This window comes from Ovis aries, chromosome 14, assembly GCF_016772045.2.
Source record: "Ovis aries strain OAR_USU_Benz2616 breed Rambouillet chromosome 14, ARS-UI_Ramb_v3.0, whole genome shotgun sequence".
NCBI classification, from domain to species: Eukaryota; Metazoa; Chordata; class Mammalia; order Artiodactyla; family Bovidae; genus Ovis; species Ovis aries.
Window position 1 is genome coordinate 50,865,776 of NC_056067.1, and position 23,781 is coordinate 50,889,556.

Below are 23,781 nucleotides of genomic sequence, written 5' to 3' on the forward strand. Positions count from 1 at the left end.
GTATCCTAACATTTTGCCTTTTCATACTGTTCATGGGGTTCTCAAGGCAAGACTACTGAAGTGGCTTGCCATTCCCTTCTCCAGTGGACCACATTCTATCAGGCCTCTCCACCATGACCCGCCCATCTTGGGTTGCCCCGTAGGCATGGCTTGGTTTCATTGAGTTAGACAAGGCTGTGGTCCTAGTATGATTAGATTGACTAGTTTTCTGTGAGTATGGTTTCAGTGTGTCTACCCTCTGATGCCCTCTTGCAACACTTACCATCTTACTTGGGTTTCTCTTACCTTGACGTAGGGTATCTCTTCATGGCTGCTCCAGCAAAGCACAGCCGCTGTTCCTTACCTTGGACGAGGGGTATCTCCTTAACACCACTGTTCCTGACCTTCAACGTGGGTTAGCTCCTCTAGGCTCTCCTGTGCCTGTGCAGCCACCACTCCTTGGGTAATACAACATTACATCTGTAGCTCCTATCCTGTTTCTACTAGACATGCTGGCTTAAATGCTGAAGGAAGAACAGCACCGCAGTTGAGGCCCTGCCTTCTTGGAACTCATATTCATGAACCAACCAACCAACCAATAGGAAGCTCTCAGACAGCCAAGACTATGAAACAGGTGATTGTGGAAGGCAGGGCTCGATTAGAGTGGAAGGCCAGGGATTTGCTGAGCATTGAGGAGGAGCTTGCCCCTCAGAGGTCTCGGGGAAGAGTGTTCCAGTTGGAGGGAATTGCGAGCGCAAAGGCTGTGAGGTAGGCCTTGCTCAATGACAAGGCACTGCCGTGGCTGGGGTGAAGGGAGTGACAAAGGAGACGACAGTGGGGAGGATGGCAGGGCCCGGATCAGGCAGGACCGGGGAGCCACGCAGCGGTTTTGAACTATAGCTTAAGGCAATGTGAAACTATGGAAGGCTTTTGAGCAAGGAAGGGAGAAGGTCAGGTATGAATGTCAGGAATATCCCCAAGCGACTTCCCTTGGAGGTCTAGTGGTTAAGACTCTGCGCTTCCTCTGCAGGGGGCACAGGTTCGAGCCCTAGTGGGGAACTAAGATCCCACAAGCTGCGCAGTGTGGCAAAAAAACCAACAGCTATCATTTGGGGTCCTGTGGGAGATGGGCTGGAGGCAGTAAGACCATGGAGGATGAGCCAAGCTGGGGAAGATGAGGCAGGGACTGTGAAATGGAAAGGACGGACAGGAAAAGCAGATTCAGGAAGATGAAGGTGGGGGCTTGGTGACTGGCCTGTGTGGGAGGGAGCAGGCAAGGGGGACCCCCAGGCTTTTGGCAAAATGGGGAGACCAGCGGGCTTGTGTGTCCGGGTTCACAGTGTTCCCCGTCACCGGGGGCGCAGTTCCAGTGGTTGCCACTAGAGGGCGGAAAAGAGCTTCCTCCAGCCCTTCTCCCCGGAGGGCGCCAGGGATGGGCTTGTTCTGGCAGAGGAGACCTGGAGTGTCGGCGGCTGCGGGTCAGGCTCTGGGTCTAATCAGAGGCCAAGTTCCCAGCGTGAGGATGGCTGCAGGTGTTCCGTTTGTTAGTCCAGATGCCAGTATTCCCAGGGGAGACTGCCATCAGCGTGGGTGGTCACTCTGCCCAGTTTCCGTTGCTGGGCCTGGAGTGAATGTGGTCAGACTGCCTCTCTTGAAGGTGACCGAGGCCCGAGGCCCGAGGACCGGGGACTGAGATCACTGGGGCAAAGGATCAAAGCCCGGGTCTGGGTGCAGGAGGATGGGACTCAGGCCAGAGGCCTAATCTGGCGGTGACTGACTCCAGGTCTGACTCTGATATTGAGACCAGCAGCTTCCACGGGGTTGTTCATGAGTAGGGGTCACTTCCCCATCTACCCCTTCCTGAATTGGAGTTGAAAGGTTTGTTTTGGGGTAACAGAAACTGGGGGACTTGGTGTCTCACCAAGAACCAAAAATCTGGTTGTCTATTTTGGTGATGGAGGTTGGGGGTCCAGCTGGCTGGTCGGGGTGACAGACTGAGGCTCTGGCTGTCAATTTCATGATTGAAGAGCTCATGGGCTCAGGTTTGGGGTGACAGGGTCAGTGGACCTACTTGTCCAGTGTAGAGTGACAGGACCAGGGAGTGCTTGCCCTTCACCTGGGGTATCAGACTGGGCATCTGATTGTCTTATTTGGGGTGACAGCTTGGAGTCCAGTCCCTGATTTGGGGTAATAGAAATTGGGGTGCTCAGTTCCTCAGTTGTGTCTGACTCTTTGTGACCCCATGGACCGTAACCCACCAGGCTCCTCTGTCCATTCTCCAGGCAAGAACACGGGAGTGGGTAGTGGGTTGCCACCTCCTTCTCCAGGGAATCTTCCTGATCCAGGGATCGAACCCAGGTCTCTTGCATTATCAGGCGGATTCTTTACCACTAGCACTACCTGAAAAGCCCCGGAAACTGAGGATCTGTTGTCAACTTTTAGGTCACTTATCTGGCTTGGGGTGACAGATGACACTGGGAGTCCAGGGCCCTAGTTTGGGATGACAAGGTAGGGGGGCCCCTGCACTGGGGGCAACCTGATGGGGGGCTGGTTGTTTCCTTGAGGTGGCAGAGACAGGCAATACTGTCTGGTTGGTGGTGACAGAGCCTGGGGGTGCCCTTGTGTCATTTAGGACACCAGGGATTGGGGGCTTTCTGCCCAGTGTGAAGTGGACAGCAAATGAGAGATTTTTTTTTTAAACAACATTTGCCGTTGTTTTTTTTTTTTTTTTTTTTTTTTGGCTCTGCCACATGGCTTGCAGAATATCAGCTCCCCAGTCAGGGATTGAACCCCCAGGCCACGGCAGTGAAAGCGCTGAATCCTAACCGCTAGATTACCAGGGAGCTCCCCAGGAGACCTTTTTTTTTTTTTTTAGTTTGAAGAATGTCTGCTTGTCTAGTTTGAGATTAAAACACTGGATCTTGTTCTCAAATTTTTCTCTTTTTTGACATGCTGCAAGCTGCATGCAGGATCTTAGTTCCCCAACCAGGGATCGAACCTGCGCGCCTTGCAGTGGAGGCATGGAGTCTTAACCACTGGACTTCCAGGGAAGTCTCTAGTTCTCAAAGCTTAAGTGACAGATTAGGGACTCTTTTATCTGGTTGGGAGTGATCGAGACCAGAGTTGTGGGAGGTGTTAGGCACTGGGGTTCTTGTCAAAGTTGGGGTGATGGGGACTAGTCTAATCTGAGGTGACAGACTGAGGGTCTTATTGTCTAGGTTTTGGTGACCAAGACTGGGCTCTGGAGTTTCTTTGGGGGTGTCAGAGGTGGGGTCTATCTTTTTGAGGGTGACAGAATGGTAGTCTAGTTGTTAGGTTGAGACGCCAAAATTCTAAGGTTTGGGATGCCAGACTGAAGATTCAGTTTCTAGTTTGGAGCTCTAGAAACTGGGGGTCTGGTGGACCCCATTGGGGTGTCTGAGACTCGTAGTCTGATTATTCCTTTTGGGGTTCAGAGACACAAGGCTGGTTGCCTGACTCACGATTATAGAGGCCAAAGGTCTTGTTATTTAGTTTAGGGTGATGGCACTGGGCATAAGGGTGTTAGTTTGGGTGAAAGACGTTGGGGTGACCCCCTGGATAGAATGAAGAGGCAGACACTACAGGTCTCATTGCCTCGTTGGGATGACAGACCAACTAGACTCCTCCTGTCTTGAGAGGCAGAGACCAGGATGACTGTCATCATGAGATTTCAGAGGGCTGTGGGGTTTCTTTGTCTAGTGTGAAGTGCCAGAGCCTGGGGATCCAGATGTCTGGCTTGGGACATCAGAAGTGGGGGTTCGGGGACTTCCCTGGTGGTCCAGTGGCTGAGATGCCATGCTTCCATTGCAGGGGGCCTGGGTCCAGTTCCTGGTCAGGGAACTACATCCTTCGCAACTGAAAAAAAAAAAAAAAAAAAAAAAGATCCTGCATGCTGGAACTAAGACCTGACACAGCCAGATAAATTAAAAATATATTTTTAAAAAAGAGAAGAAGTGGCAATTCAGGACTTCCCTGGTGGCCCAGTGGCTGAGAATCTGCCTGCCAGTGCAGGGGACATGGGTATGATCCCTGGTCTTGGAAGATCCCACAGGCTGCAGGGCAACTAAGCCAGTGCACCACAGTTATTGAGCCCGTGCGCTCAGGAGCCTGTGCACTCAGGAGCCTGTGCTCCACAAGAGAAACCACTGCAGTGGGAAGCCTGTGCATTGCAACTAGAGAAAAATCCCTGCTCACCAAAACTAGAGAAAGCCCACGCAGCGCGAGCAGAGAAGACCCAGGGCAGCCAGAAAAAGAAAAGAAAAGAAATAGGGATTCAGGTGTCTAGACTGAGGTGTCAGAGACGAGAGGTTCTGGGATTCAGAACCTGATTTAGGGCAACAGAGACTAGGAGGTTATTTGCCTAGTTGGGAGATTAGGGATCAATTGTTCATTTGGGGATGAAATGATTGTGACTTAAGGGTTGCATTTAGGATGACGTAGAATGGAAGTTTGCTTGTCTAGTTTGGCAGAAGTGAGACCAGGGTTCTGGTTGTCCAGTTTAGGATGACAGACTGGAGTCTGACTGATATGATGAAGGCGGCAGGGGCTGGGGGCCAGGTCTCTAGTTGGAGGTGACATTTATGTATCCAGGTGCTCTGTGTGGAGTGACAGAGCCTAGAGGTACCATTGTCTTGTTTAGAGGGGACAGAGGCTGAGTCCTGGGGCATATTTGGGGTGTCAGAGACTGAGGGTTAGACTGGATTCCAGGGACATTCAGTTGACAGAATCTGGAGGTCTGTTTGCCTACTTTGGTGGGACAGAGCTCAGGGTCCTGGTTGTATATGGAGTGACAGATGAAATCTGGCTGTTGAGGGTCAAACTGGGGGTACCAAGGAATATTTGGGGGTTTGGCTGTGGGTCTGTTGTCTAGCTTTGGGGATCATAATATTGGGTTCCAAGGTGTATTTGGGGTGAGAGACCAGGGGTATGGCTGTGTGGCTTTGGGGAGACAGAGTCCATGGTCCCAGGGTATATTGGGGGTGATAGAAAGGTTGTCTCATTTGGGGGATCAGAGACTGGGGTCCCAGGGTATATTTGAGGAGACAGAGAATGGGGTCTGGTTGTCTCATTTGTTAGGACAGTGACTGGGATCTCAGAGTGTATTTGGGGTGGCAGAGGCTGAAGTATGTCTAGTTTTGTGGAATAAACACTCAGGCCCCAGAGCATATTTGGGGTGACAGAAGTTGGGGTGAGAGTCTAATTTCACATGACAGAGACTGAGGTCCCAGGGAGCATCTGGGGTGAGAAAGCCTGGGATATGGTTGTCTGTGTTGTGGGGCTGAGAGACTGGCATCCAGGGTGTTTTGGGGGTAACTGTCTTGTTTTCTAATCTGGGATGATGACTGGCATCTTTTATCTAGTTTGGGTTGACAGTGATCAGGGTTCAGTTGTCCATTTGGGGGAGACTGGTACTGGGATCAACTGTCTAGTTTGAGGTGATGAGACCAGGTGTCTAAGGCAGCATAGGTGAGGGACAGCGTCTCTCCCTTCCAGGTGACTACTTGTCCCTGGATCGGGAGCCAATTCATGTGAACAACAGTGCTAGCTGTAAATAACCCACCCACCAACTCAGCAGACGTAAGAGACGCAAGGTCGATCCCTGGGTCGGGAAGATCCCCTGGAGGAGGGGACGGCAACCCACTCCAGTATCCTTGCCTGGAGAATCCTATGGACAGAGGAGCCTGGTGGGCTACAGTCCATGGGGTCGCAAAGAGTCAGACATGACTGAAGCGACTCAGCATGCACGTACGTTGTGAACAGTGGTTCAGTTGAGGGTGAAATTGTGAGACCAATCATTTACTTTGGAATGATAGAACTGGGGTTCTCAAAATATATTTGGGGTGATGGATGGGGTGACTGAGAGTGGGGTGCCGGTGGAGAGTTGGGGGAACTGAGATGGGGGGCTAGCTTGCTTCCTGTGGGTGACAGAGACCAAGTACCCTGTTGGGATGTCAGAGACTGGGGTTCTGCTAGTCGACTTAGGAGTGACAGATGAGCACTCAATTGCCTGGCTTGGGGAGATGCACCCTGGGGGTCCAGTGACCCGATTCAAGATGACACATGGCATTGTGGAGACGGGTTATGTTTCCATACCAAGGGTCTGGTGCTCCATTTAGGGTGGCGTGACAGTTGGTGGGGGGACCTAGTTTCTTATGACAGAGATTAAGGTTCAGGGCATAGTTTGGGGCAGAGAAGGCAATGGCACCCCACTCCAGTACTCTTGCCTGGAAAATCCCATGGATGGAGGAGCCTGGTGGGCTACAGTCCATGGGGTCGCTGAGTCAGACACGACTGAGCGACTTCACTTTCACTTTTCACTCTCATGCATTGGAGAAGGAAATGGCAACCCACTCCTTGTGGGTTCTTGCCTTGAGAGTCCCAGGGACAGGGGAGCCTGGTGGGCTGCCGTCTATGGGGTCACACAGAGTCGGACACGACTGAAGCGACTTAGCAGCAGCAGCAGCAGCAGCTGTCTAGCTTGGGACGCAGAGACTGGGGGTGTGGTTGTGCAGTTGGTCAGACTGAGGACCATCAGTTTTAGTCCAAGGAGGCAGAAACTGTCACTTGAGTTCTCCAGTTTGGGGTGCAGAGCCTGGGGACCCGGTGCCTTCCAAATGCTGAATCTGAGAATGCTGGTGCCTGAATATCCCTGGGGTGGACTGAGTCAGGGGTCTCCCACACCCAGGGGTGGGGTCCCTGAGTAAGCGTGGCCTAGGTGTGGAGCCCTGTTTGAGGGTTACTGAAGCTGAAGAGTCTGGGCTGTTGAAATCAGAAGAAATTCCCTGGCAGACCAGTGGTTTTGCTTCCACTGCCGAGGGCTCAGGTACAATCCCCAGTTGAGGAACTAAGATCCTGCATGTCGTGTGATGAGGCCAAAAAAAAAAAAAAAAAAAGTGGAACAGGAGAGGTTGGGACCTCAGGGGCCAGGATCCACTTGAAGGGTTCTTGACTGGGTCTGGGGATGTCTGCAATACGGAAGGCCGGGGGTTTTCAAGGTAGGGACACGTCCGCACGTGAATGGGGAGGTGGTGGGCACAGCAGAGATACCCAGCGTGGGGAAGATCGAGGAGGAGACCCAAACACAGGCCTTGGGGGAGGAGCGGGCCTCTGAGGCGGGGGCACAGTGGACTATGGAGCTTTCTGGCTCGGGGATCAGGCTGGTTCAACTACCTTCATCAAACACAACTGCGTCCTGAAGGTCAAAGTTGAGTCTGGGGGCACATGGCTGTGGTGGTTGAGGTGCATTGTTGAAGTGATGAAAACCGGGGACTCAGATCCCTACTTTGGGAAGATCCTGAATTTGGGTGACTGGAGTCCCTCCTGCCAAGTTTTGCTGCTCATGAGCCCACGTTCCTGGTTTGGGTGCCTAGGTTCGAAATCCGTGACAGTGGACTTACATGAGGACCGGAGGGGGCCACTGAGCCTGGCGTTAGCGCTGGAGACAGTCTGGGTGGTAAGACTGCAGGAGCCTCCTGGGCCACTTCCCCCGTCAAGACTGGGTGAGCCTGGGGACTCAGCTGTCCAGTCGAGACTGACTGGCTTGGGGTTTACTGATGACCACATTTGGCCGCCCCTTTGCTCATTAGGGGGCTTCCCAGATGGCTCAGTGGTAAAGAACCTGCTTGCCAATGTAGGAGACACGAGTTCAATCCCTGGGTCAGGAAGATCCCTGGGAAAAGAAAATGGCAACCCACTCCAGTATTCTTGCCTGGGAAATCCCATGGACAGAGGAGCCTGGAGGGCTCCAGTCCACAGGTCACAGAAGAGTCAGAGACGACCTAGTGACCAAACAACATGTTCATTTAGGGGTCCTATTGATTACTTTGGGACTGACTGAAGTTTGGGGCTCGCTAAGCCCAGGTGTCCCACACCCTGGTTTAGGGGGTATCTGACCCTGGGCGCCCAGATGCCAAGCTTGTGGGTGACCTGCTATATGGGTTTCAGTTGCGTATCCTGAGAGGGGCTTGCTGTGGCTTTACTTGACTGTGGGGCTCTGAAGTCTAGTAAATTTAGGGGTGAGTGAGACTGTGGTCTGCATTCTAATTTTATTTTTAATTGGAAGATAAGTACAATATTGTGATGGTGTCTGCCATACACCAACATGAATCAGCCATAAGTATACATATGCCCCCTCCCTCTTGAACCTCCTTCCCACTTCCCTCCCCATCCCACCCCTCTAGGTTGTCACAGAGCACCAGTTTGGGGTTCCCACTGGCGATCTATCTTACAACCTCCCTGGTGGCTCAGGTGGTAAAGCATCTCTGCCTGCAACGTGAGACCCGGGTTCGACGATCCCTGGGTTGGGAAGATCCCCTGGAGAAGGAAATGGCAAGCCACTCCAGTACTCTTGCCTGGAAAATCCCATGGACAGAGGGACCTGGTAGGCTACAGTCCAACCATATGTTACCTATCTTACATGGGTGATGCGTGTGTTGCCTGTCTTACATGGGTGATGCATGTCTGTCTTACATGGTGATGCGTGTGTCACCCATCTTACATGGGTGATGCATATGTTGCCTGTCTTACATGGGTGACATGTATTTGCCTATTTTAGATGGGTGATGCGTATATTACCCATCTTACATGGGTGATGCGTGTGTTGTCCATCTTACATGGTGATGTATATATTGCCGGTCTTACATGGTGATGCGTAGTTGCCTGTCTTACATGGTGATGTGTAGTTGCCTATCTTATAGTTGCCTGTCTTATATGGTGATGTGTATATTACCCGTCTCACATGGTGATGTGTAGTTGCCTGTCTCACATGGTGATGTGTAGTTGCCCGTCTCACATGGTGATGCGTATATTACCCGTCTCACATGGTGATGTGTAGTTGCCTGTCTCACATGGTGATGTGTAGTTGCCTGTCTCACATGGTGATGTGTAGTTGCCTGTCTTACATGGTGATGTGTATATTACCCGTCTCACATGGTGATGTGTAGTTGCCTGTCTTACATGGTGATGTGTAGTTGCCTGTCTTACATGGTGATGTGTATATTACCCGTCTTACATGGTGATGCGTATATTACCCGTCTCACATGGTGATGTGTAGTTGCCTGTCTTACATGGTGATGCGTAGTTGCCTATCTTACATGGGTGATGTATATGTTTCGATGCTGCTCCCAGATCACCCTACCTTGTCTCTGCCCCACTGTGTCTGCAAGTCTGTTCTCTGTGGCTGCGTCTCCATAGCTGCCCTGCAAACAGATTCATCAGTCCCGTCTTTGCATTCTAATTTGAGGACTAATGCTGGGGCCCTAAATGCTGAAGTAGAGGTGACTTACCCCGGCGTCCAGATGGGAGGTTCTGGGACCCCAGAGCCCTAGTCTGGGGATAGCTGAGGCAAGCTGCTCAGTCTAGTTTTGCTGTGCTTAGTTGCTCAGTCTTGTCCAACACTTTGCAACCCCATGGACTGTGGCCCACCAGGCTCCTCTGTCCATGGAATTGTCCAGGCAAAAATACTTGAGTGGCTTGCTGTGCCCTCCTCCAGGGGGATCTTCCCGACCCAGGGGTCGAACCAGGGTCTCTTGCATTGCAGGCGGATTCTTTACCAGCCGAGCTACCAGGGAAGCCCCAATGTCTAGTTTTGGGGGCCGAACATGGGCTTTCCAGATGCTGAGGTTGAGATGACCAACAGAGAGTCCATGTGCCAGGCCAGGATGACAGCTGGGGCCCAGATGTCAAGTTTGGCGGTGACCCTCCTTGTTCCCTGCAGTTGACTCTGTCTTCAAATGCCTCCTTGTGGGGGGTCATTCTTGTGTATCACAAGACTAGTTTTGGGGGGCATTTGAGAGGAGGAATGCTTGACTAGCTGGGGATTACCAATCAATACAGTTTGGGGTTCACTGAGCCTTGAGGCCTAGAAGCCAAAGTTGAAGTGACTGTCACTGGGCTTCCTTATATCCAGTTTAGGGGTGATGGAGTTTAGATTTGCCTGTTGTGGGGGTTGGAGGAGATGGCAACCCACTCTAGTACTCTTGCCTGGAGAATCCCCATGGACAGAGGAGCCTGGTGGGCCACAGTGCATGGGGTTGCACAGAGTTGGACAGGCATGAGCGACTGAGCACAGCCCAGGGTGGCGTCTGAAGTTAATCACCCAGGTACCTAGTTAAGGGGTGATTCACATGGAGGCTCAGACCTTGGAGGGCCTAGACGCCTGGTTTAGGAGTGGCTTAATGTGGGGGTCTTAATACCTAGTTTGGGGTGAGCCAACCTTGGGGCCCAGCTGCTGAGTCTAAGTTTGCCAACTAGTGGGTTCCTAATGCTTGTTTTGCTTTGGGGGTGCTGAGACCAAGGGTCCAGCGGTCTCTTTTTGAGGTGTCTCAGCGTCAAGTGTTGTTCAGACTGTGGTGATGAAGAGGTTGGAGATTACTGCCTGTGGGGGTCCCACTGCTTATTTTATTTTTTAAATTCTTTTAAAATTCTTTTATTTTTATTTTTTGGCCACAACACTTGGCACATGGGATCCCAGTTCCCTGACCAGGGATTGAACCCACAACCCCCGCAATGGAAACATGGAGCCCCAACCGATGGACCACCAGGGAAGTCCCCATCGTTTATTTCAGTGGTGACAGTGGCTCTGAATCCAGGTACACACTTGGGGGCTGGGTGAGCCTCGGGACTTAGTTAAGAAATCTGGGGGTGACTGTGGATTTCCAGTGTCATGATGGTGGGTAATTGGGCTGAGATCAAGAAGTTTGAGCCGGGGAGTTGAGGCTAGTTTGAGGCACCTGACTGTGGCGGTTCACGTTTCTAGTCTGGGGGAAATCACTGAGCTTAGGGATACAGAGGCTTCGCTTTGGGGAGGGCTTGAATTAGTCTCCTGTGGCCAGTAACAAACCAAGTGGCTTAAGACAGGAGAAATTTATTCTCTCCCAGTTCTGGAGGCCAGAAGCCCCAAATGAAGATGTCAGCAGGGCTGCCATCCCTGCAGAGTCTCCAGGGGAGGATACTTCCCGGTCTCTTCCTGCCTCGGTCCTCACATGGCCTTCTTTGCATCTGCGGTTTGCTTATCTTCCGTCCCTTATAAGGACATCATCATCGTCATTGGATTTAGGACGTCTCCCTAGCTAACGCAGGATGGTCTCATCTGGAGATCCATCACTTAATGATATCCTTTTTTTTTTTAACTTAAATATGTTTTAAAACTTATTTATTAATTTTTTTCACTGTGCTGGGTCTTCGTCGCTCCATGGGCTTTTCTCTAGTTTGCAGCGAGCAGGGGTTACTCTGTAATTGCGGCACGCAGGCTTCTCATTGCAGTGGCTTCTCTTGTCGCAGCTCACGGGTTCTAGGGCATAGGGGTTTCAGTAGCTGCTGATCCCCAACTCTGGAGTGCAGGCTCAATAGTTGTGGTGCATGGCCTCAGTGGCCCCACGCATATGGAATCTTCCTGGGCCAGGGATCAAACCCATGTCTCCTGGGTTGGCAGGTGGGTTCTTTACCATGGAGCCACCGGGGAAGCCTCAACTCAATGACATCTTCAAAGACTCTTTATCCAATAATGTCACATTAGCAGGTTAGGATATGGGCATCTTTGGGGGACCACTGCAACCCACCACAGGGGGGTTTGAGGAAGGCACCTTACATTCTGAGTTTGAGTTTCTCTGATTATGACGTTCCCAGAATTTATTTTAGGATGACTGACCTTGAGGGTCAGCTGCACATGCCTGACTTGGAGGTTCCTGGCTTGATGTGCCTACTTTTAGGATAACAGCCTGTGAGATATTAACAGTTAGTGTAGGAGTAACTGAAGGTTGGGGGCCAGAGGTATAGTTTGGGGACTGTAGTTTGTAGTCACTCAGTTGTGTCCAACTCTTTGCAACCCACGGACTATAACAGTCCATGGAGTTCTCCAAGCCAGAATACTGGAGTGGGTAGCCGTTCCCTTCTCCAAGGGATCGTCCCAACCCAGGGATCAAACCTAGGTCTTCTGCATTGCGGGTAGATTCTTTACCAGCTGAGCCACCAGGGAAGCCCAAGAATATTGGAGTGGGTAGCCTATCCCCTTCTCCAGGGGGATCTTCCCAGCCCAGGAATCGAACCAGGGTCTTCTGAACTGCAGGCAGATTCTTTACCAGCTGAGCTACCAGGGGAGCCAATTTGGGGATCACTAAGCTTCAGTGTCAGAGTCCTGTCTTTGGGGATGCCTGAGGTTGGGAGGCTAGCTGGCTAGTTTGTGGGTTAACTTATTAAGTTCCCAAGTCTTAGGGGAGGTAATGGGGGAGGGAGCTCAGATGTGCATTTTAAGGACAACTGATGATGGAGTTCCAGATGACAAGTTGGGGAGTTAGTCAAGCTGGTTGTTCAAATGCCTTGGTTGGAGTTACCAGTGATTGGGTCCAGATGCAAGGCTGGGCTGTGGGGAGAGTGGGTGTCTGAGTCTGCTGGGGCAACTACATGACTAATGTCAAGTTGCTACGGGGTTCCTGACCTTGTCTCAGTGGAAACTGAGTCTGAGGAGCCAGCCAACTGTCTAGTTTGGGGGAATCTTAAGCAGGGTGGAGCCCTGAACCCAAATTTGGAGTGAGTCTGGGGCCCCAGTTGTCAAGACTGGAGTTGCTCAGTTCTGGGGTGACTGAGTCTCAGCCCCACTTCCTAGTTTGTGTTGACAACAGCAGTCACACCCTGCGTGGGGTGAGAGCAGCTGGGGACCCGTTTGTCTAGCTCCTGGTGACTTAGCTCAAGGTCCTGATGTTTGCCTAGGGCTCAGTGAGGAAAGTCTAGTTTAGGTGTGCCAACTTTAGGGCCTCTGATGCCTAATTCTGGGGTGACTGAGTCTGAGGGAATAAGTGTCCACTTTAGGGGTGACATGTGGAGTTACTTGGGGGTGAATGATCTGAGGTTCAGCTTCCTTATCTTCTCAGTGTCTTGGGATGGAGGTTTGGTGTGAATGGAGCTGAGGTCCAGAACCCTCGTCTAGGGGTGTCTGGGGCTGGGCTGTGGGTGGAGTGGGTGTCTGAGTTTGAGTAACTTTACATGGCCTGGGGTGACTCAGCTCAAGGTATGGGTCTGACTATAGGGGTCTCTAGTCTGCGTGGGGGTTTCTGAGAGATGGTGGGGACTCGCGCCTGGTTTGTGGGTTTGCAGCCGCCTCCTTTGCGGGAATTGGAGACTGGGGCCCAGAAGTGCTAAAGATCCCAGCCATCCCCAGGTCTGAGGAACCCCAGCTTCAGTGCTGCCCCCAAGACTGGGCCCCTCCTGTGGATCTTGCGGGCTGACCCATTTCTGGGGTGACTGATTTGGGGGTCCCACGCCTGGCATACGTGGGTCTGGAGGGGACAGAGGCGGCCCGGGCGGGCGGGCGTGGGGGCGCTGAGGCGCAGAGCCGGGCTGCGGCCCCGGGGGCTGGCTGCGGCGGGGGTTCCCGCGGGAAGCAGAGCGCGGCGGGGCAGCCGGCGGCGGGAGGGCGAGCGCCGGAGTGACAGGAGAGGAAGAAAAATGGGCCGAGAAATCAGAGTGGACGCGCGGGGGGCGCGAGTCCGGGAGCCGGCGGCGGCGGCGGCGGGCGGGGGCCGCGCCTCTGCCTCGAGGGACGCCGCCCGCGCGCCTTCCCGGGGACCCCCGCCCTGGAGGCTGGAGCCGGTGATCCGACCCCTCCCCTAATTCCAACCCCGCGCCCCTCCGGGTTCCCGGGATCCAGGTCCCCTCTCGAGTCCCCTGTGCCCCTCCCGAGCTCTCCCTCCCTCCAGGGAGTTGTGTTTACTTTCTCCACCTCCTGACCCCTGGGCGCGGCACCTTCTCCCTGCGTCCTCCGCCTGCTTTCTATCCGTGTCGCCCACTTTCTAAACTCTGCCTCTGCGGCCTAACCTCCCTCCCCTTCGCCTCCGACGCCCCCTCCTCCTTTCCTAACTCTTCCCCTGCAGTACAACTCCCTCCTCCTTCAACCCCACCCTCCCCCCATATTTTCTGCACCCCCTCTCCCCACCCAACCCTTCCAAAGGTTGGAAGCGGAAATGCGGCGGCGGCGGCGGCGGCGGCGGCGGCGGCGGGGGAGGGGCCGGGCGGGGGCGGCGGCCAATGGAGCGGGAAGCAGGACAAATGAGGCCCGGCCCGCGCGGCCGACAGGCCCCTCCATCTTCCCATTAGCGCCTAATGGCCCCCCCGCCGCCGCCTGATGAAGATTTATCGGCCCCGGAACCCCCGCCCCCTCCGCCCCGGGCCTCCCCCTCGCCCGCCCCGGCCTCCCGCTCCCCCGGCCCCCGCCGCCCGGACACCTGATGAAGCCGTCAGCGGGGCGGCCTCGCAGAGACCCGACGAGACAGCCAGACAGAGATGCCGAGACGACGAAGAGAAAGTTCCGGGGACGCGGAGTCAGGGACCGTGGGAGGGAGTTGAGGGAAGGGTCTGATCGGCAGCACGTGCAGCCCCCCCACCCCTCGCCGCCCCCGCGACCGGGAATCGGTCCTTGATTCGCGGCCCAAGAGGGAAGGAGTCGGGGCGGGGGTCCTGCCAAGGCTGAGGGTCTGGAAACCTGGACCCAGGAGAGAGGTGGACTCAGGGACCCGGGAGTCCCAGGGGCCTGGGATAGGCCGGGAGCTTGGCCTGGGGTGGGGGGTGGGGGCTGGGTTGGGAGGCCCCTGATTGATTTCTGTTTACCGGCTGTCCCCGGCGGGCGGAAGAGCGAATCGCGCCCCATCCATCAACAGGCTCGCAGCCTCCCTAATAAAAACATTTTACTCCTAAATGATCTCGAACTAATTAACTCAAAGTGTTAATTAAAGTTTGCGCAGACAGCATTGTCATCAGGGAGGGCGGTGGATCCATCTTCCTGAGAGAGAGACAGCGTTTGGGGGGGCATCTGGAGAACAAGGGAGAGTCCCCCCCCCCCGCCACTGATTCCTGTCCGCTGCTCCCCCACCTCTCCCCACAGCCTCCCCTGGTTTTCTCTGCATCTCTTGAGTGTTTTTCTGATGCTCCTTGTACCTGCCTGTGTCTCTTCCATGTTGCCATGTCAGTCTCTTGTCTCTGAGTTTCTGGGTCTCTCTCTCTGTCTCTTTATGATCTCTTGCCAGAAGGCTGTCCCCCCATGTTGCTCTCACCTCCCATTAATGGGGAGCCTTTACCCATGTGTCCGTGTGTGAATTGGGGTTATGTGTGCAGACACACGTGTGTGCTGGGACATGTATGTGGGCATGTGTGTATGTCAGAGGTTACATGTGTCAGAGCTGGTGTGTGCGAGTGTGTACTTGAGTCCAGGAGCCAGTGTGGGGACACCTGATTGTTGGGGGTTATGTATGGCCACGTGTCAGGGCTCATGTGCACAGAGGTACGCATGAGCCCAGCAGCACGTGTGTGTCTAGACGTGTGTGACCCGTGCTGACAGGAGGGCTGTGGGACTCTGGCACGTGTCCCTGAGACAGTGTTTGAGGACTTCTGGGGGTCCCTAGGGACAGAGCCAGGGTCCCCTTCCTGTTTCCATCCGGCACAGGCAGGCAGGAGCAGGCCTGCAGGTCCGCTGGATAAGTGAGTGACCAGGCGTGAACTCAGCTGTAAACTTAGGTGAACTCGTGCACAGGTGCGTGTGTAGCCCCTTCCCTCTGCCCCTGGACAGGGCCTCCTCCTTCCCAGCCCCACTCTCCCCTTCCCCCTCGTCCACAGCCAGAAGCCAGCCCAGGCAAGGGAGCTGGGGCCAGGACAGGCCACCAGGCCATGGGCATCTGTGGGGTGGCTGGCTGGGCGGCCCCGGTGTGAGCTCATACATCAGGGCTGACAGGCTCCGAAAGCCCCGGAATTAAAACCTAAATCGAATATTGATCACCCGCTCCGGCCGTGGCGCCCACTGCGGCCCCCCCAGCTCCCTCGCGCTTGCTCCCTGCTCCCCTGCTCTCAGGCGTCGCCGTCACCGCTGTCCTGTCTTTCTCTTTCTTGCCTCCTCTCTCCTCCACTTCTCCCCACCCTGGCCCCACTTGTTCTGGTGAGTGGCTGAGCCCCAGGTGCCCTCTCAGCCAGAGACAGAGAAAGGCACACCCAGAGACTGAGAGATTGACACACAGTCACAGAGATAGAGGGGTGCACAAAACAGACCCCGACCTGAAATAGTTAAATGCAGACCCTCACACAGACCCAGAGCAAGCAACATGGAGACACCAACCCAGGCAGACAGACAGACAAACAGGCGCACACGCACCCACCGATGAACATGCAGGAAGTCCCAGATAGTCACACCCTGAAAGTCACATAGACACAGACCCACAAAAATACTGCACACAGGGTGTAGCAGTTATACTCAGACACCCACAGGCAGACAGACAGACATGAGCAGGCCCACGGAGTTACAGCTACACACACGGATCCCATGGGCATGGGGCTAGGGACACCCAGAGACAGGCACAGTCACCCAGCAAGTCACCACAACAGAGGCAGAGTGAGACAGAGGGACAGAAAGTAGGAGGTTATCCCTGCGAGGCAGACAGGCTGACACTCAACTCCAATGTGACAAAATACCCGCATTCCCTGTCCCCCGTCTCCACTCCTTCTGACAGAACACCACTCTCCTCGTACTCAGCCCCGCCAGGTGCCTACCCCACGAATGCATACAGAAGCCAGAAAGGCCCTTCACAGGGACAAGGCTCTCAGACCTCACCCCCTGCTCCAAACCAGCTGAGCGGCGCCCTCTGCGCCCCAGGGTCCTAGGCGGGGTCAAGAAGGGAGCTAGAGAGGTAGACTCCCATCGGGGCCAGACAGATGGGCGTCTCCTCCAGCGGGGCGGGGCCGAGATCACGTTGTCCAAGCTGATCCGGGGATGGGGGGCTCAGTCTCTGTGACCACCTGTGGGATGGAGGCCAGACAGTGGGAAGAACTTCCCTGGGCCAGGAAGGTAGGGAGGGCCCCACACGGCGCGCAGGGGCGCTGCCCCGGCCCCCGCCCCCCACCCCATGGTTTCCCTACTGGGGCGGGCGGCGGTGGAGGCGGGCGGGCTGGCGGGCGGTGGCGGCTGCCGGGGAGAAGATGAATCTTTCATGAGTGATTTGCGGCCGCCTCTTCTCGTCCCGTGTTGTTTAATGTTTCAATTTGGGCGAAAGCAAAACATTCAATCAGGCGGATTAAGTGCGTAATGCGTCTCATCGCTCAATCTGTCGCCTCCGCCGGGCAGCCCGCCGGGTGGGGGGGGATTAGGAGGGGGTGGCGGGCAGAGACCCCGAGCAGGGGAGCCCCGGCTCCACTCCAAAGCTGTGCCTCGGGCAGCCCCTTAGCCTGGACCCCCTGCCAGGGCGCAGTGTCACCCAGTCCTGGGTCCACTCTCGCCTCCATGGGCCACTGTCTGCTCCATCCAGGGGTGTCCACTTGGTTTCGGGGGCCCTGGCTTCTCCATACTCCCTCTTGTCCACCTGTCTTTCTCTGTCCACCTCCTTCTTGTCTTCCTGGGTTGTCTACTGGTTTCTGTCTGTCCATCTCTCTCTGAGTGTCTGCCCTTCTCTTTCCTTTTCTCTCTGCCTGCCTGGATTCCCTTTATCTCTCTCCGTCCATCTGCTGTCTCTCTGCCTGCTCCCTGGCTTTTTCTTCTTTACATCTCTCGCCTCCTCCCTTCTTTAGATCTGCTTCCCACCCGGCTGTCACACTGTCTTTCTGTCCACATGGCTCTTGGCTGTCTCTCGGTGCTGTCTGTACCTGACTCTTTCCACCAGCCCAGCCTCCCTGAGCAACAGCAGTCTTCCTTTCTCTCTCTCTCTCTGTTCCCACTGTCTATGGGCACATCCCCCTCTGTCCCCCATCTTCCCCTGTCCTCTCTAATTCGGCCCCTGTAATTTCCTCTCTCTCTCTCTCAACCAGGATCTCAGTCTTCAATCCTGTCTGCCTGACCCTTGCTCCTTTATCTCCCTACCTCTCTTCATCTCTCTTCCTGTCTGTGTCCACCTGTTTCTCTGTCTAGATCTCTCCATCTCTGCCTGTCTCTGAGCCCATCTGGGGCAGTCCCTCTGCGTTCCCTTACTGGGCTTCTTTGCTTGACCTCTCCGCTCTATATCCCTCCGCTGGACCAATCTCCGTGTCCACTAGGGGGCAGCAGGTACAGGCTTTTCTGGTGGGGAGACTGACAGGATGGCTGAGCTTCCCAGCCCCACTGGGCTGCGTGTCCGCAGACCATCCCCTTCAGGAGTGTCCAGGCGAACCAGCCCCCTCCACCCGTAGACCCAGGAGCCCACTCCCGCAGCCTCCTCCTCCCTCAGACCCAGGCGTTGGGGTCCCTGTCACCTTCTCTCTCAGAACCCAGGGCTCCGGATCTTCAACCCCCTCTCTCCTCCCCTCCAGGCAGCCTGTGACCTGCTCCAGGATAAATGGAGATTTCAGCTGGGGGACTGACAGGCACTAACCAGAAATGCTGTCACCACTGCCCGGTGCTGAGGCCCATGGGGCTGCAAGGCCAGGGCCCCACGGCGTGTGTGGGCACAGAAGGAGGCACACACGCAGATGGATTCCAGGAAAGTCACGAGTAACAGGATTCCGTCACGACACACAAGGGCACACACACACCCCTACCCCAGTCACACCCTGGGAACTCTGGATCAGAGCCCCGGCCCCCCAGAGCAGTTCACAGACACACAGCACACACACTCATACTTTGCCTCAACCAGCCCTGCAGTTCAGACTGCGACACACACACACATTCACACTCACACTCTCCTCCCCTCCATTCAGAGTGACTTTGGGGGACAACACAGGGCAGGAGGCTCTCCCCAGACCCCCCATCTCGGTGTGCACCCTCAGCTCCAGGGACCCCTCAGCCTCTGCCCCCCTTGGGTGCCCTGGCCCGCCCCCTCCTTTCCTTGGGGGCAGCCTCGCCCCCCTCCGCTCCCCTCTGCCCCCACGCCGTCTCTCTCCTTTCCTGTTCCCCTCAGTCTCTCTCTCCCCAGACCCTCAAGTTTCTCCTTCTCATCTCTCATTTTCAGGGCCTCTTCCGCCTGTCAGTTTCTCCTGCCTCCTTCTCCATCTTTCTTTCTCTGAATTTGTCTTTGTCCTATTCTCCGCACCTCTGTGGCGAGCCTCTCACGCCCAGGGCTTCTCTCTTAGACGCGCTCACTTTGTCTGCGCTTTGATTTCGTGGTTCCCCCCGCCCCTTCCTGTCTCTCTATCTCTGAGTCTCTCTCGGAATGTCTCTCTCGGTCTCTGTCTCTCTCTGTCACTCCAGGCTTTGCTGTCTGTATTTCTCTCTCTGTGTCTCCACGTCTCTGCGTGTCTCTGTCCCCCCGCGCCCATCCCTCTGGGCTTCTCTCTCCCTCACTGTCTGTCCCTCGCTCTGTCTCTCCGCCTCTGTCTCTCTGTCCATCCATCTCTCTCTCTTCCCGGCCCCTCCTTCCCTCCCCCTCTCTCCCTCTCTGTCTCACTCTTCGCCTCTCTCTTTTCTCTCTCAAGTGTTTTCAATTTTATTCTGAGTGGAATTAACTACCCCTGATGTCAAATTGCCGCCGAAATCGATAATAATATCTTTACAAAAGAGGATATTCTTCTCTCGGAGAACGGCCTCTGAAAAATGGAAAATTTAGTCGAAATTGATTCATTACTTGACACTTTATAGAACGGCTGCGTATTGATCGCACCTGTCATGTCCCATCTCCCCTAATCGAAGCTGAAGGCCGGCTCCGATGCCTGCTATTTTTCATAATTCCACCGCAGCCGACAGCTCCACAAACACCGCCGCTCGCCCGGCCTCCGCCTCCCCGCTCCGGCCGCCGCCGCGCGCGCCCTCGGCCTGGCCCCGGCCTCGCGGGCCGCGCCTGCCCCGCCGTCCCTCCGGCGTCCACCTGTCCCCGATTCCCTGCGTGTCCTCTGTCTGTCCTCCCCTCGCACGGGGCCACTCTCCCCTGCTGCCTGTCTGTCCTTCCCGCCCCAAGCCCTAAAGTCTGTCCGTCCTTTTCCTGGGACCCCTCCCCCATCTGTCCACCGGTCTTCTCGCCCCCCCCCCCCCGCTTTGTCCGTCTGTCTGACTCCCACCCCTCCCCCACCCCCGCACTTTCCCTGGCTGGCGGTCTCTCCGTGTGTCTGTCTGTCTGCCCTCCCAGTCATCCCCTGCCCGCACCCTTCCGCCACCTTCCAGGAGGTGGGGGTGGGGAGGGGTGGGGGCGGGGTGTGGATGCCGTCTGCTCCCCCTCCCCCCGCAGGCGTGACTCCCCGGCTCCGGATTCCCCGGCGCCCCCCAGCACCCTGGGCCTGGCCTGGCCTGGCCTAGTTGAAGCCCGGCTGCCCGTGCTCTTCTCAGCCACCTCCCCAGGAACCCAGGGCCGCCTGCCCTCCTCCCGGGACCCCTCTGCGCCGCTCCTTCTCCCGGCCCTGCGCTCTTTAACGTCCTCCCCTCCCCCCTCTCCCAGGCTCTGCCTTCAGTGGGGACCCGGAGATGAATCAGACACAAGCCCTGCCCTGGGGAGCCTGGAGCCAGGCGTGGACCCCGGGGTGAGGGTGGGGGTATCACTGTGCCAGAGGACGTGCAGAGAGCCTCGGGGGAGGAGGGTGGACCCTGTTTGGGGGGGTGTCAGTCAGAGCTGAAGACCAGAATCTAATATGTGGGGGTGTACGCAGCAGGGTAGTATAGCCTAATGGTTAGGAACACAGACTGCCACCCCTCCATCCCACCCCCGCCAGGCTCAGGTTCCACTTCCAACACTAGCTATGTGAAGTGAAGTTACTCAGTAGTGTTCGACTCTTTGCAACCTCATGGACTATAGCCTACCAGCCTCCTCCGTCCATGGAATTTCCAGGCAAGAGTATTGCAGTGGGTTGCCATTTCCTTCGTCAGGGGATCTTCCCAACCCAGGGTTCGAACCTGAGTCTTCCGGATTGCAGGCATACGCTTTACCATCTGAGCCACCAGGGAAGCCCAACTAGCGGTGTAACAGAGTGCAAGGCACTTCCAAGCCCCAGTTTCCTCATCTGTAAAATGGGGATGATGCTAATAGCGGTGCCTATCTCATAGGGTTGTTGAATTAGTTGAATTAATCTATAAGTAGAGTTTGGGTCAGTGCCTGCTCAGAGCAAACACATTAAAGTGACACTTGTCCTGTAATTGGGCACAGACTGTTCAGCCCAACCCCACCCTCTGCCCCCACCCCCCATCCTTGCTTCCTGTGCTCCTGTGGTTCAGGGAGGTGGTCAGTTTATGCCCTTCCTGGTTTCACCCTCAGTTACCTTTAGTGGTATTCAGGCACCTGAAGACCTCTTTCAGGGGTGTGACCCTCGATCTAAATGGATACGTTAGTCCTCGCACTCCTTGGGGCATTGAGAAGAGTCTAATGGATGTTACAGACCCAGAGGTGTTCTCTCTCCTTCAAGGGTAATAAATTCAGTCCACTGGGTGCTTTAGGCTGGCGAGGGTGTCCTATCTCTCTTTTCTCTCTCCCTCTCTCATTTCCAGGGGGCATTAAACACCCTGAGGGTGTTCTCTCTCAGCAGGGGTGTTAACTACAGCCATCTGCTATTGCAGCCTCCCTGGGGATGTTAACTGCAGCTTAATGGTCCCCCTCCTGTGAGATGCTTCCTTCAAGTCAGGTAGGTGCTGGTGATGCTGTGAGTGAATACACACCCTGCTGAGTGTCACACCCCTCCTTGGAGATGTGGAAATGTCATACAAGAGCCCTGGTTTTTATTGAGCAGCTACTGTGTGCTCACAGGACAGGACACACACTGATATCCATCTTCTCCAGAATCCTCCCAGCCACCTGGGCCTCACGTAGATTGCCTAGAGATGCACAGGCCAGTAATCTGGAAGACATCGTCTCTGGAGGGGGGTCCTAAGCAATCAGGTGATGTCTGTCTATCTGGTCCTGGTCACTAAGGGTATCACAGCTCTCCCAGGGGTCCCTCCTATGCTCTGATTGGGCACTGTAAGCCCCTCACGAGTATTACTTACACTCTAAGTTTCTGACGCCCTGAGATGCCTTCATCTCTCCTGGAGGCAGGACTTAGAGATAGAAGGTGTGAAAACTATCTTGGCTGATCATCTTTGCTGTCTTATGGATACCACTCACATTTCAAGGATGGGGGCTATGTAAGCTGTAATACATGCCATCTTCTCAGAAGGTGTGCTGTCCTACTGAAGGGTGTAACATACCATCATCTGAGTTCTTTCCTCCCAGAAGGTGTTCTTTCTTTTTTCCCAGGTGTTCCTGTGCTCGCTTCATAGTCATCAAATGCATTCCAGTTGGTGTTCTTGATGCTTTGACGGTGTTCTAGCTTTCTCAAAGGGTGTCATATGCACCTGAAGGGTGTTGTCTCTCTCTCAAAGGGCTTCCCATACAGATGAGAAATCCTACCCCCAGAGGGTGTTTCAGAACCTCCTCTGTAGCACTCAGAGCCACCTGCTGTGAAGTTGCCCCAGAAGACGCTCTCTACAGTCTGGTGGGGGTCACAGACACCCCAAAGATACAAGTCCAGCTGGTGAGTGATCTTCAAGGATGCTGTGTACAGTCTGGGTTGTTCTAGACACCCAAGGAGGTTGGTTTTCTGGAAGGAGGGGGCTCTCAAGTTTAGTTAATGATGAGGTAGAGACACTGGAGGCAGGGGCTTCCTGCTGTCTTCTTGAGAGTGTTGTGCTATGTACAGACAAGGGAAGGATTTCTCATTTTCTGGCCAAATGTTTAGTATTTTCAGGATGATTACAGAGCCAGGGTGTTTATTCGGAGATTGGCATGGTGCCCATGTCCCAGTTTAGCACATAGTTGACATCACTGCCCCATTTTGCAGATGAGAAAACTGAGACCATGGGATGTTTACTGATTTGTTCAAGTGAGGAGTAGTGAAGAGGGGGTGGGATGGAGCTGGAGCCTGTCTGGAGCCTTCTTCGTCCCTTCAGCACATTGGCATTGGCACCTGGGGGTCAGTGGGGCAGGGGAGAGCCTCACAGAGTTGTCCTGGCCTCTTCTGTCTTGTCTCACCCACCTTCCCCTCTGCAGGCAGGTGACTCCAGGGGCGATCCCCTGAAGGGGTAGAGCATGGCCTTGGGGTGGGAGAGAAAAGTGGGGGAGAGAAGCGGCAAGGGGAGAGGGGAAGGAGAGGGGGTGAGAAGTGGGCAAGGGAGGGAAAAGGAGAGGGAAGGTGGAGAGTAGCGTCAGGCTGGGCCAGGGCACCTGAGTGGGGGCTGAATTCTGGGGCGGGGTGGGGTGGGGGGGCTCCTCTCAGGGCCCAGAGGTCAGTGACTATTTCCTTGTTATTTCAATGAGAGCAGACCCCTTGCCTGTCACTGCGGGTGTGTGTGTGTGTGTGTGTGTGTGTGTACATGGCCTTCAGTGACCCTGTGACCACGTGTCCATGTGAAGGGGAGTGTCAGTATGCCTGACCTGGGTTCTGTCTGTCCACACGCCCTGGGCTCGTGTGTCAGAGGGTGTGTGTCAGGACTGGAGTGTAGCTGCATGTCACCATGGATCTGTGTGTGTCCATGTGTCCAGTCTGCAGGTCAGTGGCTGAGGGAGTGGCTGTGGGACACGGTAGGTCTGTGTGGGCAGCTCTGTGTGTGTGTGTGTGTGTGTGTCTGCTATGGCTGTGTCCATGTGCCCACAGGCCGGGTCCCCTGTGTGTGTTCACACTGTTGGTGTATCGGTGTGTCCCTATGTCTGTACGTCTGCTACCCAGACTGTGTGTGTTCCAGCCGCGCTCGAGTCCAGTTCTGCGTGTCCAGCAGGGGTCCTGGCCACCGTAGTTGCCACCTCCATCTCACGCCCGTCCGTTTGTCCACCTGTCCTCCTCGGGAGGGGAGGGGCAGGGAGGGAAGGGAAAAGGAGAGGAGAAGGGGTCTCCACCTCTCCACCCACTCCCGCCCCCAGCCCCCACTCCCTCGGTCCCAGGATCGAACCTTAT